At 41.5% G+C, this 17,721-nt stretch overlaps 1 protein-coding gene across 16 annotated transcripts in view; it reads left to right on the forward strand.

Annotated features, from left to right (window-relative positions):
• Positions 1-17,721, forward strand: part of APBB2 (amyloid beta precursor protein binding family B member 2) — a 332,397-nt gene that overhangs the window by 39,145 nt on the left and 275,531 nt on the right. For 2 of the 16 annotated variants that reach the window (XM_074348754.1, XM_074348760.1), the window contains one exon: positions 11,357-11,424. The exons of the other annotated variants lie outside the window; for them this stretch is intronic. The gene's annotated coding sequence lies outside the window, so the exon portion shown is untranslated. The remainder of the gene's footprint in view (positions 1-11,356; positions 11,425-17,721) is intronic. 16 annotated transcript variants of the gene reach the window in all.

Below are 17,721 nucleotides of genomic sequence, written 5' to 3' on the forward strand. Positions count from 1 at the left end.
TTTTTTCCCACCACCAGAAAAACCAGTGGTAAATTTGAAACACATTTAGAGGAAAGGCATTTTGATGTAATTCTAATAGCTGTCACCTACTCAGTGCTTATGGTATCCACATGCTTGACACACTGTTCTTCATTTAATCCCTGAAAGAAGCCGAGGGCTTAGGCAGGATCATTTACCCCAGTGTCTGAAGTGCAGAGTCTGTGCTAGACATTGGCAAGTGGTGGTTTGCAAACTAGACTTCATCCCTGCCCTCTGGATGCTCCTCATCTAATCAGGAGAGACTTATAAATATATAATTAGAAATGGTGGTAGGTTCTAAGAGGAGAAACCATAGGGTGCTGTGAGAACACTCTGAAACAGGGCACTCACCTAGTCCTCAAGGCTGATAAGGGAAAGCCTTCCTGATTAAGTGATATTTAAGCTGAAAACTGAATAATATTGAGGAGTGGAAGTTAGCTAGGGTGAATGTGTGTGTGTGTGTGTGTGTGTGTGTGTGTGGTGTGTGTGTGTTGGGGTGAGGGGTGGGAGGACATTCTAGACAAAGAGCACAATTTGCAAATTTGCAGTGTGTCTTTGGAGTGACGATGAAGGCTGACTCAAGGACTGTCACATGCAAGGGGGAGGGGCCTTGAGGGTTGGAGCTGCAGACGGGGTCCAGGAGACGAGGCTACCACCAGAATTTTGGTCCTTATTTTAAGTGCAATGGAAAACTATGTAAGAGTTGTAGGTTGGGGAAAGATGTGGATAGAATTACTTTTCCCAAGGATCATTCTGGGCCACTGTGGGTGTAAGTCCTAAGGGAGCCTTATAAAAGGGCTATTCAGTTCAAACAGTCTGCTAAACCTTTGCTGAGTTGTGTATGATGAGTTTGGTTCTCAGCCCTTGGCTATTTTTGTCCTTTATAACCCTATTTATTCAACAGGATTCAAAGTTTGCTGTTGACACCTTCCTCTGCTTTACAAGGTGACTGTACCTCGAGTACATTCTTTTTGTTGGGAACTCTGCATCTTTGCAAGAAACTGTAAAACAGCAATAATCTTTGAGTGTTACAGGCTTGCAGAATGGTTGTCAGGCACCGCCCACAGGGCAGATAGCTCTTTATCACCATAGCTGGAGGCTGGTTTTCAGCTTTGATAGCCTGGAAAATCAGTTCTTTTCTCAGCACACCTATAAAGTATTGGACTCTAGATGTCAGGTTCTTGTCAACCCAAATCACAAGAGATTCATGTAAACTAAAATATCAGATGTTAATGTTAGAGTGAAGACTAGAGCTAGAAGTGGGTCTAGACCTGAGTTCTGGAGGGAAACCTACCCAAGAAGCCAAATGGGAATCTGATGTCATGCATTGGTCATATCCCCATGAGGGCCATCTCCAGAGGAGACCAGATCCTGTAGTCCACTGGACGTTAATAGACATTGTGTTTGCTGTTTGGATTTCTTTTTGTGAGTTCAAACCCTTCCTTGTCTATTTAATATATTTTTTAAACATTTTTAACTTTGAAATAATTTAAGGTTTTCAAAAAGAATAGCAAAAAGTACAAAGAATTCCTTTACATTCTTCATCTTGATTTTCTAAATGTTAATATCTTACACAATCACTGTATAGTGATCAAAATCAGGGTATAAACATTGATTTAATACTGTAATGTAAGGACCTTATTTAAATTATGCCTGTTAATGTCCCATTAATGTTCTTTTTCTGGTCTAGGATCCAGTCCAGGATTACATGTTACATTCAGTGTCATAGTGCCTTAGTCATCTTAATACGGAACAGTGCTTCAGCCTTTCTTTGTCTTTCATAACCTTCACACTCTGAAGAGTACTGACCAGCTCTTTTGTAGAGTGCCCCTCAGCGTGGGTTTGTTCATTGTTTCCTCGTGACTGAATGAAGGTTATGCATTTTTGTTAAGAATATTATGGAAGTGATCTTGTGTGCTTCTCAGGACTTCACATTATTCCTCTTTGTTTTTAACTGTAAAATTTATTCAGTCTTCCTTCCAAGTGGATATGATAGAATTAACTAGCTCGAGTTTCTCAAAGTTGGGATAATGTTGACCCCTGAGACTATGTCTAGGGGCACCACAGCTTGAGAAATGCTAAAGAGAGTTAAATGATCTCATTTTAAGTGATCTTGATACCAGCATGCTTACAAATGCCATTTAGAAATTCAGATTACTGGGCTGTAAGAAGGTTGGCATTTGACTGACCTAAAATATTCTTGTATTATTAATTTTTAGAAGTATAAAAAAGTAGAAAAAAATAAAAAGTTTCTAAATCTTAGAGTCCTGGGGAAAATGTCTTTGGAGCCACAGTTAAGGAAGCTTTGGAGGAGGCTGTGACTCTCTCCTCCCTAACTGTCTCACTCCAGGGACTATGCCATCTTGTTAAGGGATCTGGGACTTCCCTGGCCTTGAACCGATTATGGGGGTGAGTACTTCCCCCATAACCTGCTCACCTCACCTATTTTACATGGACTTTTGACTTAGAGAAACTTCATTCTGTTTTAGGATTGTTTGAGATTAGTGAAACTAAAGCTAAACTAAAACTAGTCAACATTTTTCTTAAAGTTCATTCTTCATTCTTTCTTTAATTCCTTCCATTTCTAGTTTTATCTTTATTTTTTTAAACCTCCAGTAATATTTTCTTTTCCACCCCCCCATTCATTTTTGGCTTTTCACCCTGGTAAAATACTATAAAAATAAATCAGCTAAATTTTAGCATAAGTACAATGAAAGCCAGTGGTTGAAATGATTGTAACTTGGAAAATGTTAGATGGAGGCACTTTAGAAGAAGGATTTCACCGTATCACAGGCTGCTGCTTTGAAATAACTCGTGTTTCTTTCCCACCTCTAAATTGTCATTTTTCCAATTCTCCTTTTTGGAAGCTTCAGTGTGCAAAGCTTTGACAACAGTTTAGGAAAATGAAATCACTCCCCACTGTGTGTGACATTTGCTTAAAGATAATTCATTTGGCTCAAAATTAGCAGTTGCTGAAATGGGTGACACAATGAAATGTTTGCATGGGTTCACTGTTTAAAGGAAGGAAACCCATCCAGGTGGCCATTTAATTGCAGGGCTGTGGAAGCCTTTATCCAGTTATACATCTTTGAATGGGTATTTTCTTCTTTAGTTTCATGCAGAGTTTTATGTAATGATTTGAATTCTCCGTACCTTTATCTTCACTGTGTCTTACCTCCATCTTGTCCTTGCTTCGGGTTGATAATCATTTTCCAGTATCAGGTGTAGAGTAGTTTCCATTGTAATGGCAGAAAATTCAGCTCAAACCGGCTTAGGCAACAGAGAGTATCCATTGGGTCACCTAACTGAAATGTAGAGGTGAGCCTCCGGCTTAGCTGTGGTTTGATAAAGGCTGTGATTTCACTGCTTAGATCTTTAGGCCAGTGCTTCTCCAGGCTATCTGAGGAAAAGAACTTGGAAAAAAAAAATCTAACCCAATGCAGATTAATACTTTCATAAAATAGGATACAAATACAAATGAATTACTAGAACAATGAAATTAAGTCCGTACTTTTAAAATTAAATTCAACAGATGTAAAATTTTTCTGCCAAGTTGCCATAAATGTTTCTAAACATGCTTGTTTCCGTCCTGACCTCACTGTAGACTGTTACAGGCTATTGAGAAACACTACTTTGGTACCGGTCTCTTCTGCCAGCTGCTTTTTTTTTACTGTGGTTTTTCCTCCGGTTGGTAAAATGGCTGCCCGTAGCTTCCAGAACGATGTGTGTCCTTGTTCACAAGTAGGGAAAGAGTTTTCCAAACTGTTATTCAAAAGTGTTGAGCTTCATACTGCTTAGGTGAACTCAGAGCCCTTCACTGCGGTCTGGAGAATGCCCTTGGCTCCTCGTTTACGGTGTTTGTCTGTTCTTAAACCACTGACTGTTGGAAGGAAGAAAGGAACATGGGGATGGGGGCGAGCAGTCTCACTTAAACCATTTGTCTGCCATGCAGTCCTGGGGAGGCACATGCAGTGCTGCAGTCCTGTTTTGTATTAATAAAAACACCTATAGTCACTTTTTATTTACATTTAGTATGTGGTGTAACAGAAAAATGTTTGGTCTTTGTCCCAGGTTCTTGGCACAGAGCTTCTAAAACCATTGGAATCCCTGAGTGATAAGAGTATCTTTTGTGTACTAATGAGATGATTCCTGCCTTGGGGCTGAGAAGGCATTGCTAAAGTAGCTTCAGAATTAGGGCTCATCACCAGAGACACCAAGTCAGGATTAAGTGGTTGGAGCTTTCAGCCTTACCCTGGGCTTGGGGTTGGGGAGTTTGGAGACTGAATTCAGTTACCAGTGGCCAATGATTTGATCAATCATGTTTAGGTAATGAAACCTGCATAAAACCTCCAAACAACTGGGTTGGTGAACACTGTGTGATGCCAGGAGGGTGGCACCCAGACAGGATGTGGAAGCTCTGTGCACCTCCGCCCCACACACCTTGCCCTGTGCAGCTCTTCTGTATGGCTGTTCCTGAGTTGTGTCCTTTGTGATAAACCCTTAATGGTAGATAAAGTGCTTTCCTGAGTTCTGTGAGCTGTTGTTCTAGTGAACCTAAGAGGGTGGGGGTTGTGGGAACCCCTGAATGTGGAGCTAAGTCAGACAGAAATACAGGTAACCTGGGGACCTGGTACCTGTGACTGGTGTCTGAAGTGGGATGGTTGTGTAGGACTGAACCCTTATACCTGTGGGTCGGATGCTCCCTCCAGGTAGTTGGTATCCAAACTGAATTGTAGGACACTCACTTGGTGTTGGAGGATCAGAGAACCGGATATAGTTCTGACAGCATTCCCGAGGGGCAGGTACTAATATGACCCTAGTGTACAGTGAGGAAGTAGGTAAGCAATTTGCCCAGTGTTACACAGCTAGAACCCGCACATCTGGGGTTCTTTGGATTCTAAATCTCAAACTGTGTTCCCCTACATGGGTGTGTTGCAGACATCTCAAATGGTCAAGTAAAATACAAAATACTTGATATTTTCATGAGGGAAGTATGTGAGATTTAATGGTTTAAGGAAATGGTTTATTATTCTGATGGGGGAACTTTTTTGAAAAAGGGACTGAAGGGAAAATATATCGACTTAAAATCCTTTGTAAAATAAAACTCAAAAAGAAAAATGAAAATACAGAATTACGCCCAGAAGGTGAGTATTGTGTTAACCTTGATGTGTACTTAAACACCTGGATTTAATCTCGTTCTCTAAAAAAATTACACATGTTTTAAGGGATCGTTAGGAATATCCCTAAGTGAAAAGAATCAACCCCTAAGTTAGAACTTTCTCTTGGTTCTAAAAACATCTGGAGTTTACTCTTTGTGTTTACATTAAACCTTATAAATTATAGGTTTTTTTGGTTTGTTTTTTACAAGGAATTTATCCTCACAGAAAATATCTATTAAGCACTTGATTGGGTTTATGCTGTCTGGTACAAGGAGAAATTATTGTGTTCTCTAATTAGATAAAGGGAAATTATATGTCTTGAGATCATCTCTAAATCAAAGGAGGCTTCTCTTGTGCCCTGTGTCAGTGTCTTGGCAATTTGTAGCCCTAAAGTACTGATTATAATTTGTGTGTACATTCAAAATCGGTTGTGAATTCAGAGATTGAAGTTGTGACTTAAACACTTGCTTACATTTTATCGCTAGAAAGATATAAATACAGAGCCCTTTAGGACTTGACTTTAGAGTTAATTTTCTTCCTCCTTTGATCCCTGTCTTTGAAACATTAGAGAATATATTCAGTACACAGAGCAGGCAGGATTGCCCGGGAGCTGATGATCTCTGAAGCTGGGTAATGGGTGTTTGGGGCTCCATTCATTCTTTCTAGTTTTTTATGTGTTTGAAAGCTTCCATAATAAAAGGTATGAAATAAAACAAGAGATAAGACATGAATCTTGTTTTTCAAGAATTGACACAAAACTGACATGTGGGAGGCTCAGGTTTCTGGTCTGGCTCACTCTCCAAGTCCCTGTATGACCTGGAGTCACCCATTCAATGCTTCTGGGCTTCCCAGACTCTCCTGAGTAAAGGAGTTCACTGGGTGGGTCCTCATTGCCTCTGGTCACCTGGAATGCTGCTCTTTTGAGAGAGACTTGGGGCCTGCGCTCAGGGAGAAAGAGTCTGGAATCAAGGAGCCATGTCTGTGAAGGTCCTGGTTTAACTTCATTGTGTATTTGCCAGATCCTCCTTCCAAACTTGTCGCCTCCTTTTCCCCAGGGAAACTGGCAGTATCCTGTAATAAGCGTTGTCAGTTTGAGTTGATTGAATTTCAGGCAAAGAGCAAAGAGGCATCCTGTCATTAGCTGGGAAGTCTTAATCCCTGGAGCCACATCTGGAATCCGGTCACCTGGTGGCTGGTTGTTTCTGTGGCCATGCTCCACTTCCGAGGTCTGCTTTGGCATCCTCATTGATGACCAGGGTACAGTGTGGAGAGAGTTCTCCCTGTCTCTCTGGGTCCATCGAGTATTAAAGATCTTCGCCTCTGTTGGGAAGGGAAGGCTGGTAAGGCCCTAGCATTTGCAGGGAGGGGAGATGGAGGAAGCATGGTGTTACTCGGCTCTCTGACTAACTGCTTAAGCAGCAGGACTTCATCATTTCCTTTCTAAGGCCTGGTGAGCTCAGCCCTCGTCCTCCGATCCAGGCCAGCAGCACCTGGGAGGCCCCATCTGTTCCTTATGGCCAGCTTGCTAAGGGCCTGGGGTCCTTGTCTCCCAGTCGCCTGAGTCACCTCCCTCTACTGATGTTTCCTCATAAACAGCATTGTTTCTCCTGCGCCCACAAAGCAGCATCCTGTTTTTTCTTTTTTTTCCGTCTTCGCTCTTAGGCCTGTGGCTCTCCTCCTTCGTGTTGTTTCTTGATTGCCTTCGTGTTCTTTGGATGCTTCTATTTATTTTCTGTTCATTAGGCTGAAAATAGGTTTACAAGCTTCTCTTATTTATTCCAGGGATGAGATTCCAGTTTATAGATTATCCACATCCCTTTGCTTTCTCTGCAGCTTTGAGTCACTTTACAGCTCATGGAAATTTTCTAAATGACAAGGAAAGTAATATCTCTATAAGACTTGGCAGATCACATAGCGATTTAATAGAGAAAATAACACACTAGACCTAGGAGTTGAGAAGGCCAAATTTTATCCTGGGTTTGAATTTCTGTTCACAAACTGGGGGTCTTTGGACAAGTTATTTTTACCTTTTCTTACTTCAGTTTTCTCATCTGAAAAAATGGAAATCCCTAGGGGTTGTCGGGAGGTGATGTGTTCTTGGTACTGATTAAATTTAACAAATATTAGCTAATATTACTGTGGATATTGTGATCTTATTTAAGCTTCATAGTGTAGTAGTTTTTTTTTTTAGGTATATTAAGTCATTTTCTCCACTTTTATCCATTTATTTCCATTAATTTATCTGTTCTTTCCTTTCGTCTAGAAAAAAAAGAGAAAGAGAGGGAGAAATTTAAGGCTAATACATTTCTGTTGTATAGATATAACATTAAGGCTTGGTGGGTTTGAGATTAGCCCTAACATCCTCTCCTGGAGGAGGAGGTGAGGGGGAATGGAGGAATCCTTTCTGCATCTTTAAACTCCACTCATTCTTGGTTCAGTACCACCTGAGAAGACCTGAGGGTGGGGTGGCATGTGTGTCTGGAGCTCCTCCCTCAGTCCAATTTCATTGTCCTTGATTTAGAACCATGTCTGGGGCTCCTGAGTGCAGGTGGTAGGCCAGGAGACAGTGTGGTGCAGTGGGCAGTCATCCCCGCTTTACTGCATAACCTTCTTGGCTCTGCCCCAGAACCTCTCTGCCCCTCAGTTTCCTCCCTTGTGTAGGAGCTGTGCCGTGAGATGATCTTGAGGAGCAGGACATTTATACAAAGGGCCTGACCTGCTGTAGATGCTCAACTCAGGTTCATTCCTTTTTTAGTTTAAAATATGTTTTGATTTGTGCAGTGGGAAGCTTCTGCTAAAGGAATTTCAGGCAGCAGCACACAGATTGCAGAGGCATTTTTGTGGGCATCGGTACCCTTGAAACACCCTGAACCATGCCCACCCTGCCAAGAAAGGCTGGTCTGGTGGAGTTGGGACTTGCTTTCAGTCAATGTGTCTTGCCTCCAGGTGGGCGTGAGAGCGACATCGCTTTGTCAAAATACACTTTCTGGGCTCTAAGCCAGACCTACTGCCCAGACATGTACCTTTTGGAAAAGCTTCCTAGGTGCTTCTGATGCCACCCTGGCTTAGAGCCACCGCTTTAGAAAAACCAGAGTGACTTTCTCGTGTGTCTAAAACACAATTCAATTTAAAGAACTTTAGTTTGGGCCTCGCCTCTTAGGGATTCAGCAGTCCTCTAATCTGTTAATGAGAATTGAGTGACTGCTTCGTGGTAATAACCGCTAACCAACAGTGCTTTTACATGTATCAGTCCATTCAGTTCTCTCAATAGCCCTGTGAGTTACGTGCTGTCATTATGTCCCTTCAACATGACATGTCCAAGGTCACACAGCTAGTATGGGATGAGGCCAGGTGTTGAGCCCAGGTGATCTGGTTTTGGAGTCAGTGCCCTTGTCCCTTGTGTGACCCTCTTCTCATAATCACAGTTAGAATAACCTTGGAAATGGGCTCGGAGTATGTAGCGCTTACCTGTGGGCCATGAATTTGCTAAGAACTAGCAGCTTCTTTCTCTACTGTGTTACTTCTTGGCACATCCTGGCTGGGTCCAGATATCAAGAGGACTCCTACTTGGAGCAGTTGTGTGTCCTGGCAGGTGGGGATGAGGGCAGTGGAGCAGATTTACAAGCCCGCCTCTTGCATTTGCTCCGTCCACACCCCTACTCATTATGCAAGGGTTAGCTTGCTCCAGGGGTGGCAATTTGGGGGTCATTTCTTTGGCTGCTTTCACTATAGCTAAAATGCTAGACTTAGCGCTTCAAGGGTGCCTGGTCCTTTGAGAAGGCCTGGGGGGAGCGGCTTTCATTTCGTGTGTACTCTGGGGTGGGGGGTGGGAGCAGAACACAGTTCCCAAGGGCTGTTGGGCTCGCAGCTTTAACAAGCCTGGTGCTAGTTTGGTGGTCATTTGAGGGGGGCTTTCTTGCGGGAGCTCTTGCAGCACGGAACAGACCGCTTCATGGTCTGGGAAATACTCGCTTTAGACCAGCTTGCCCAAACAGAACATTGTGGAGCCCTCAGGCAAATGCCTCAGGTGTGAAAGAACAATGAAAACAGCCACTCGCTGAGTGCTGGGCACTGTGCTGCGGTTCTTGAGCACACAGTCCCTAGTCCCCACATCCTTCCAGAAGGTAGGCGTCATGGCCCCTATTTTACAGAGGAGGAAATGGACTCAAAGTTAAATGATGAGTCAGTCTCAAGGTCACTTATCAAGATAATAAGTGATGCAATCAGGATTGGAACCCATTTCTCTCAACCCCAGATCCTTTGAAGTTTCTTAATACTTTCCTAAAACTGTGCACTCAGCTAGCTTCACAGCAGACATTTATTTTCACAGAAAAGTTTTCTTTCCTAATGTAGCAGCAGGTTTTTCTTTTGGATAAAAGGAATAAAATAAACACTGCTAATATCCTGAAATGAGAAAAGTAAAAAGAAATGTAGCTGAACTGGTGATGGGTTAGCGAGCACAGGGAGATTTCTTTTCCCTGTGCCCTCAGGAGCTCTGATAGTGTCCCCCACAATGTCTGTTGGAGATATTTAACCTCTTTTGTTAAAAATGATATGTTACAGTATCTGGACTATGAAGTAGCGGTTTTTGTTTTTAGTTCCATTTAATTCCTGACTTCTTTACTTTTGGATTTTTTTTCCCAATTAATTGTATCTCCATTTCCTCCCCTTTTCTTTTCTCCCCACTCATCCTCTCTAGCGGGTTTTGCTTGCCAGTGTTACTCGGTTTAAGGTGGATAATGTATGTAATTTTAAGAGTTCAGATTTCTTTGAAAAAGCCTGAGAAGAGTTAATAAAGCCATATCCATCAATATAGGAGCTATGAAAATATAGGATGAGCTTTCCAACAAATGTTATTATAGTACTTATGGTTCCATTTCCAATTCAGCCATTACAGATGCCCTGAGGAAACAAACATAGGGGCAAAATAAGATGTGATCATATTAATTATTATTTCACTTCTGTGGTTAAATAGATTTCCAGCTCGAACTTGAGTTGGTTCTTAATTAAACAAATATTTCTCGAGGGCCTGAAATATGCCAAACCCTGTACTAGTCTGTGATTTCACCTGTTCTTTGGGTAATAGCGCCATTTCTGCTTTGAGCTGGTTTTTAGAATTCTTAGCAACCACTTTCAACATAGTTTACTAGGCCAGAGTTTAGGAATGTTATTTCATGAAAGCTACTTTTCCACATGCCTGAAGGGTAACACCATGTCTGTCTGTCTGTCTGTCTGTGTAGTGTGTCATTTGGATTCTCTCTTACTTTCTTCCCTTCTCCATCTTACTTTCTTCCTTTCTCCATCTTACTTTCTTAACTAGGTAGAAATAGTACCAAGATTAGTTTCACTAAAAAAAAATTTGAATAGATCAGTGTCTCCCATTCAGACCATCAGTGTTATAATACTTCTTGTTAAGAATGCGTGTTTGTGTCCCCTGCCCCAGATCTGAATCTGAGAGTTACTGAATTCGAGTTACACGTGGTTACTGTGTTATTTTTAAACTATCAGTAGAATGTTCTATTTTTCTCTTTGAATAAAAAGGTAATCTCATTCTCTCCCACCTGGAGTTAATGTATTCTGATTAAGAAACAAAAATGAAAACAGGAACAAAAAAATACTTCCAAATAAAGATCCTGGAATTAGAGTTCAGAATTTGAGAAACTTCGTTAGATTTTTATTGAAACACGAGCTGTTTCATACACTGTGGATGTCCTCAAATTATAACGAACAAAATATCAAATTAGTTGACTTACAAAAAAAGTTTAATGATGACCAAAGGCATCGATTTCAGGTCCTAGTTCAAATATTTACGATTTAAAATGAATCAGATAACTCATAGACTTGGATTGAGTGACAGGACTGGGTAGAACTGGTTTCTGCCCAGCAGCCATGTGACCCTCAGTAAGCCTTTTCAACATCCTGGGCCCCAGTGTGCTCCTCTGTCCAGTAACAGGTTTCATGGATATGCTGTGACCTCTCTTCTGGCTCTGATTAAGTTAGACTCTGGGAAAAGAAAGACAAGATGTTGACACATGGGTCAGTAGTTTAGAAGGAGAAAGTTTTTTCTCAGTAGGAGGACTTTAAAAATGAAATATCTGAAGGTTGAAGGAACCACAGTCCATCAATCCATAAAGAATAAGTTAACAAGACATGATTGGGAATTTCTCATACTCTTTCAGAACAACAATGCTGTGCTCACCCAAATTCCCGGTTGTTGAAACCCAACCAGGAAAGGGACTTCCTTAAGGTAAGGCCTAGCCTTTGCTTAACATATTTCGTTTGCTTTACTGTTGCCAAGTACATTTGTGCCAGTTTACAAATTCTAGTGGAAGTGGGTGATGGTAGGACCTGAGCAGAGCAGTGTGTCTGCATATTAGAAACACGTTTCTTATCTGTTGGAAAATGCCACTGTTGGAGGAAAGAAAGCATGCTGCCTTAAAGGATTAATCGGTATTGAGCTGATTCAAACGGCTGGAGAACTCGGGGAGAAACTGGAGTTGAGTAAATGATTTCTCGCTGGTGCTGTTGTGTCCATTTCTCTCTGCTCATTTATGGAGACAATGATAAATGTATCAAAGTTGGCGAAGTATAGAAAGACCAGTGTTCCTTGAATCTCAGTAATTTATGGACCTCTTTATTTAAAGGAAAAAAATCCTCACAAATTCCCAGTACTGACATAAATATTTTTATTATGGACTAGCTTAAATATGCCTGAACATAAAACTAGGCATAAACTCCTTATGCTTCCAGCTCTTATATAACTGTAAAACAATGACAAATTTATAGAGTAAACTCAAGCAAAACCAATAACATCCAAATTACCATTAATTTATCACAGCAAATAATTTTTTTTGGACCAAAACCTCTCCTTGGAGATGTGATGGTGGTTCTTTTGAAGCCAGCGTCCTGGTTCTTTTGAGGTCTGTGTGAAACTAGTTCTTCCACTTTCCCGTATTCAAACCTTCCTTCATATAAAGCACTTTTATATGCATAACAGGGATGCATGGTTTTGGTTTTAATTTAGCTTCATTTACTTTTCTTCCTTGTCCTTGAATTGAATTGAATTGAAATTATCCTGTTAGGTGCCATGATGATTAGAAACATAAAAGCAAACCCACATTTGATCAAGCAAGAAGTTGGGCCTTGTGCCTCGTTGTACTGGGGTAGTGGAGGAAAGGGGGAAGGGTCATTGGTCCTTGCTCTACTGGGTTTCAGATTTGGGTGAGAGTGCATGATGACATCCAGGAAAACAAAGGGAGAAAAGTCGGTTTTGAGAGAAGACAATTAGTTTGAGGTTTAGGTCTCTTGCAGTGCAGTGGACTGGATACTCAGACACACTTCCCTACTAAAGCATTGGAATCTGGATAAAACATTTTTTTTTATGCACTTCTGGGATCATAGGGACTAAGACATCTCCAAAGTCTCAACCAACCATCACTTGGTGAGGTTAAACCAAAGCTGGGAGCTTTCTGTGTAAACAGACACAGAAGACGGGTTGCCCGAGGGCAATAGTTGATACCACAGATGTGGTTGGAGACTAAGCCTTGGGTGACTGGCAGTGTTAGAAGAGCCTACATTCCATTAGGACCTGTGAAAGAAGCTCTTTACAGTTCATGGACTGTAAGATGCCATTGTTTTTGTAAGAGCCACCATTATAGTATCAAAATTTTTGACAATGTTTTTCTTAAAATCTTATACACATACTATTTTTTTTATAAGATACATCCTGTGTGAAAATGTGAAGAAGTGTGCCTCTTAGAATGGATGCACTATGGGGTTAGAACATCAATGAACGAGAAGTTGTAATCCAATACCTTGGAAACAGAACAGTCAGAGAGGTCTGGCCTGAAGAGAAGGCATTGTGCATACTTAACATATGGTGTATCTCAGTAAATGTTTGGTGAATGAATGGGTGATGTACTGGGTGGGGAGATGGGAGTCATCAGACTATCCTGGTAGCTGGGCTTAGCACATGGTTGAAGTCACCCAGAAAGTTTGTATGAAGTGTGAGGAGAGACGGGATAAAACCTTTGTGAACACCGGTGTTATCCTAGTGGTCATGTAGAAAGGAGCCGAAGAAGAGCTGGAGAAAGAACTTTCCGAGAGGTGGGGAAGAACCAGAAAGAACTCAGGCGACCAGAGAACAAAGGGTGAGGAGGTGAGATGTTGCAAGGACTCTGTCAAGATAAGGCACACATATTTTGAGTAAGCCTCAGCCTGCCCTATGTGATAGGAGAAGCATTGAAAATCACAAAGGCGTCAGTGATCATTTCTGCCAGGACATCACAGGAGGCTACCTGAGGAAGGTAAATTTGGGCTGGGCCTCAAAGGGTGAATAATTGGCACATCAGAGTAGTAGGGTTGGGCAGTCTAGGAAGATGGAATGACACTAACAGAAGCATAACATTGTGAGAAGGTGTGAAGCCCTTGGCAGTAATTCCTATTGAGCCTGGCTTCACTGTGTCCAGCTTTTTTCCAGGTAAATGTCTTGTGTTGGTGAAGGAGTCTATGTTCACTGAGATCAGAATTGTACTTTACTGATCTTAAGTTGGAATGGAAGGTGATTAAAATTACTGCTGACTTGACCAGATACCTCCCGAATACTCTGAATAGACCACACTTTATATACGATTTTCATGACATTATCTCAAATCACACAATTTATTACTGAATTTTGGGATTTAAGCTCTATATTAATGCCTGTGGTATATTATTAAGATGATTAGTCATATGACATCCTCAGACTAGAGAGTAGGAAACAGACTTGCTGAAGTTCACCCGATCAGAGTGCTAAGAAAATACAGGGCAGATAAGACTTGGGCAAAAATCCCAAGTTCCTGACTTAAAAGCTGTGTGACACCAGTCAAGTTATTTGACCTCTTCATGCCGCAAGTTTCCCTATTCAAAAATAGATGTAATAATAGTTCCTACTTTAGGATGGATGTGAGGATTAGTGGAGAGCACTTAGCAAAACAGTTACTCATTATTATAATAAAAACATTCCAATACTTCTTTTCAATAAGGAAATACAGTGAATCGGTGGTTCCCAGCCATGGGAACGATGTGCATCAGGATCGTGGGGCCATTTAAGAAAATACAGATTAGTGGACACTACCCCAGCCCTAGTGCATCGGAGCACCTGGGCTTTGGAGTTTGTATTTTTGAAGGAATGCCAGGTTTAGGAACCCTCGCTCTTGGTCTGAGTAGCATTTTGGTCCGTTTTTCACCTGGGCGTTTCCTTTCTTCCTTGCTGTGCTGTATTTTGAACATGAGCTCTTGATAGTGTGGAGTATGCGAGCTTTCAGGTTTTTACTCCTGGAGATCACTCCTGCACCTTTCTTCCTTTCTCTTTTCCCCCTTTTCCTCATCCCCTTCCCTTCCATCCCATACTGAATTTTTAGACAGTTTGGTTGACTGTATTCTGGATAACCTAGTTCTCAGGCCCCAACCCCCACCCCTTTTAAAATAGATTTTTAAAAGCTTTGTGAAGGCAGACATTTGGCATGTTAAAATTGAACTTCAGTTTAGTTTCTAAAATAAATAATTCAACTTTTTTTTATCCTTAAAAAAAATGTCTGCAGGAAATGCTTCTAAAATAACCGATATTCCCCTTGTTAACTGATGTTGTGTTTGGATGGATTCCAACATACGTTCTTTTTCCTTGGGGTGGGGGGAAAGATGTGGGTGGGGGCCGTCTTCTCCATGCCAGAACACACAGAGATTGTAATCCCTCATACCTAAGAGTGCCTTTCATATGATGGTATACTGCCATATATTTGGTTTCATTGGTTGACAGTCTCATGATGTTGGCTTATACTATCACCCCCATGTTACAAATGATGGAACAAAGGTTAATGAGCATAAATTAGTTACCCCAGAAAGCCTCGGGTGGTAAATAACAGAGCCCGGACCACAACCTCTGAATCCACTGATTTCTTTGTCTCTTGTTCTTTCCAGAACAGCCTTAAAACATTAGTAAGCATAAATTCCCTTTCTTCCCCTGCAGCTGTTGAAACCCTCTTTACTTGAGAACATGACAGGGGACGTTACAATTGAAATCTTTTCCAAATAGTCATCATGTTTCCACAGCCTATGTTGGGTGCTTGTTTAGGTTGTTCATAATAGATTCTTTTTAGTTGCGGGTGATGAGTAATTAAAAAAAAAATCCTCATTATTTCAAACAATTTATACTCTCCTCTCCCGAACATTTTAAGATGTGAATTTATCAATACTCTGAAATTAAGTTTTCAAAATCAAATTTCCAACACCACGAGAGGAATGTTCTCTGATGTATTCTTGTCTGGTCCTCCTGATCATTTTGAGAGAGAAATTTCAGAAGTATTGATTTGGTTTGGCTGATATTTCTGGAGTCAGGCTCAAGAAAGGGAAACTTTACCTGTGACTTTAAAATAGGGGGAAAAAAATGCTGGCCACACCTTTAAGATTCTCAGATGGTGGCAGTATCTGAGGGCACATTGTACCGAAGGCATTCACTGACACTAAAAACCAAACAACACACAGCCAAGGTTCCAAGTAAGAAAGGACTTCAAAAATCAATGAATCTGATCTAATTCTAATTTCTGTTTAGTCTCTGTTGAGAAAGATAATTTGGTGACTGTAGCAAGATTGTGCCCAATTTGATTAGCAGGTCAGAGTTCATTCTACCAGATTGCTCAGTTTAAACTCACTGTCATTACCTTACAAATGCCTTTAAAGAGTTACTTGAATAATACTCACCAGCCAGCTCTGATTTCATTGTGAGCTAGTGACAAGAATCTGATTCCTTTTGCCCTCTGTGGACGTTAACCTCTAGCATTAGATTTGAGGCACAGAAAGGAATGAATAAACTTTCAGTATTGTCTTTCCTCCAGGGTCCAGCCATGGAAGTAGATGGTGGGGATTTTAGGAATGGTTTGGGGTGGAAAAAACACGTTTTCTCCTTTCATTGGGTGCCTGACTCCTGAGTCGAGGCAGGACAGAGCCATTGTGTTTGTCCTGGCAATCCTAAAGCGAGGTCACATCATCCCTTGTTGCAGCTTCACACTTCGTGCCTTTGTGGTCCTGCTTCCTGCTCGAGAGGCAAAGGCAGGTGAGAAGGGAGCTCAGTGAAGGCTTTTCCGGGAGCGTGTCTGAGTTTGTGGCTGCCATCTGTCCTCTTCACTCCCTTGCTCTTAAGGCTGCCGTCGTTCTCTGGGACTCTCAGGCTTCTGACTGGTGTGGTGTGCGCGCTGTAGGTAGATGCTGAGAAAGAAGTGGAGGTGAGCAGGGTTTCCCATGCATCATTTAGAGGAAAAGAGCAAAATGCTGCTCACCCCTAGGGTTGCATCAGGCATAAGATATGAAGCAGTAGGATTATTTTATTTTAGTTCTTAGTGATGCTTTTTTTTTGTTTTGTTTTAAACAGTGTTGTATTGAAGTATAATTGACCTATGTTTGTTCCAGGTGCTATTATTGCATATTACAAAATGATCCCTGCTCTGTTTTCTAAATTTTTGAAATCACTAATGTCTCTTCCCTAATACTTCAGTCGTATTGAGAGGAAGAGGCCCAGATGTGATGCCACGGATCACATGCTCCAGCACTGGGGTGAGAACACATCCCTCTTGTCTCTTGCAGGTGGCTCACAGGTGGAGGTCTAGCTTTCTCTTGTTGAAAACCTCTTGTCCTGCTTTGAGCAGTGGGTCTGTGCTGTTATCAACAGGGCAAGTGCTAGGACCAGAAAGCTTTCGGTGTGACAGGCAGTTTCTGTTCAGGACACCTGCTGCCTGAGCACACTGCCACCATTGTTTCTCTGACAGAACGTGTTCTGGGCAGAGCCACGTCTATTTTCGCCAGCCTTTGAGTCTCCGCTTTTTCTCCTGCATGCATTTCATTTTCGATGGAATACACTTCTGTCTTGTTCTACTGGTTTTGCTGATAAGAATTTAACATGTGCTTGTGGTTCATACAAACTTGTATTTCGGGGAGTGCATGCTGAGCTGTTGTAGTGGTGGAAAGAGCACTTGGTCACAGTGGAGCCAGGCTCTCTGGACTCTCATCCCTGCCTCACCAGCTGTGTGGCTTTGGGAGAGAGACATTTCATTTCTCTGGTGACAGTGTCCTCATTTATAAACTGAGGAGGTTGGGCTTCTTAGAGTGATGGATTGCCAAGTACCCCAGCGTTAATATTCCACCATTGTGTTTTGTGTTTTCTGAGATGCCAAGAGTATCAGAAATGGAGTGTGACAGTGTTCACTGAGGGCTGTGCTCCTGTAAAAATGTAAGTGACACCAGGAGGTGCTCTTTTAAATTAAGTGACAGCTGTATGGCATGGCCAGTGGTAAGAGAAGTTTGGATGCGTTAGTTAAGGGAGGGGAATGACAGTGATTTTCTTGTCTCTTTGTGGCAAGTTTTCAAAATAATAAGTAAAGATTTTTTGTTTTTAGGAAATCACTTGTTGTTCAGCCCTGGAAGTGTTATTGGACACTTGGGTTTTGAACTTCTAAGTTAAGGATTACGGAATACAGATAAATGAAGATTTTAAAATTTTACCTCTTATTCTCTT

Source organism: Camelus bactrianus, chromosome 2 (genome assembly GCF_048773025.1).
Source record: "Camelus bactrianus isolate YW-2024 breed Bactrian camel chromosome 2, ASM4877302v1, whole genome shotgun sequence".
NCBI classification, from domain to species: domain Eukaryota; kingdom Metazoa; phylum Chordata; class Mammalia; order Artiodactyla; family Camelidae; genus Camelus; species Camelus bactrianus.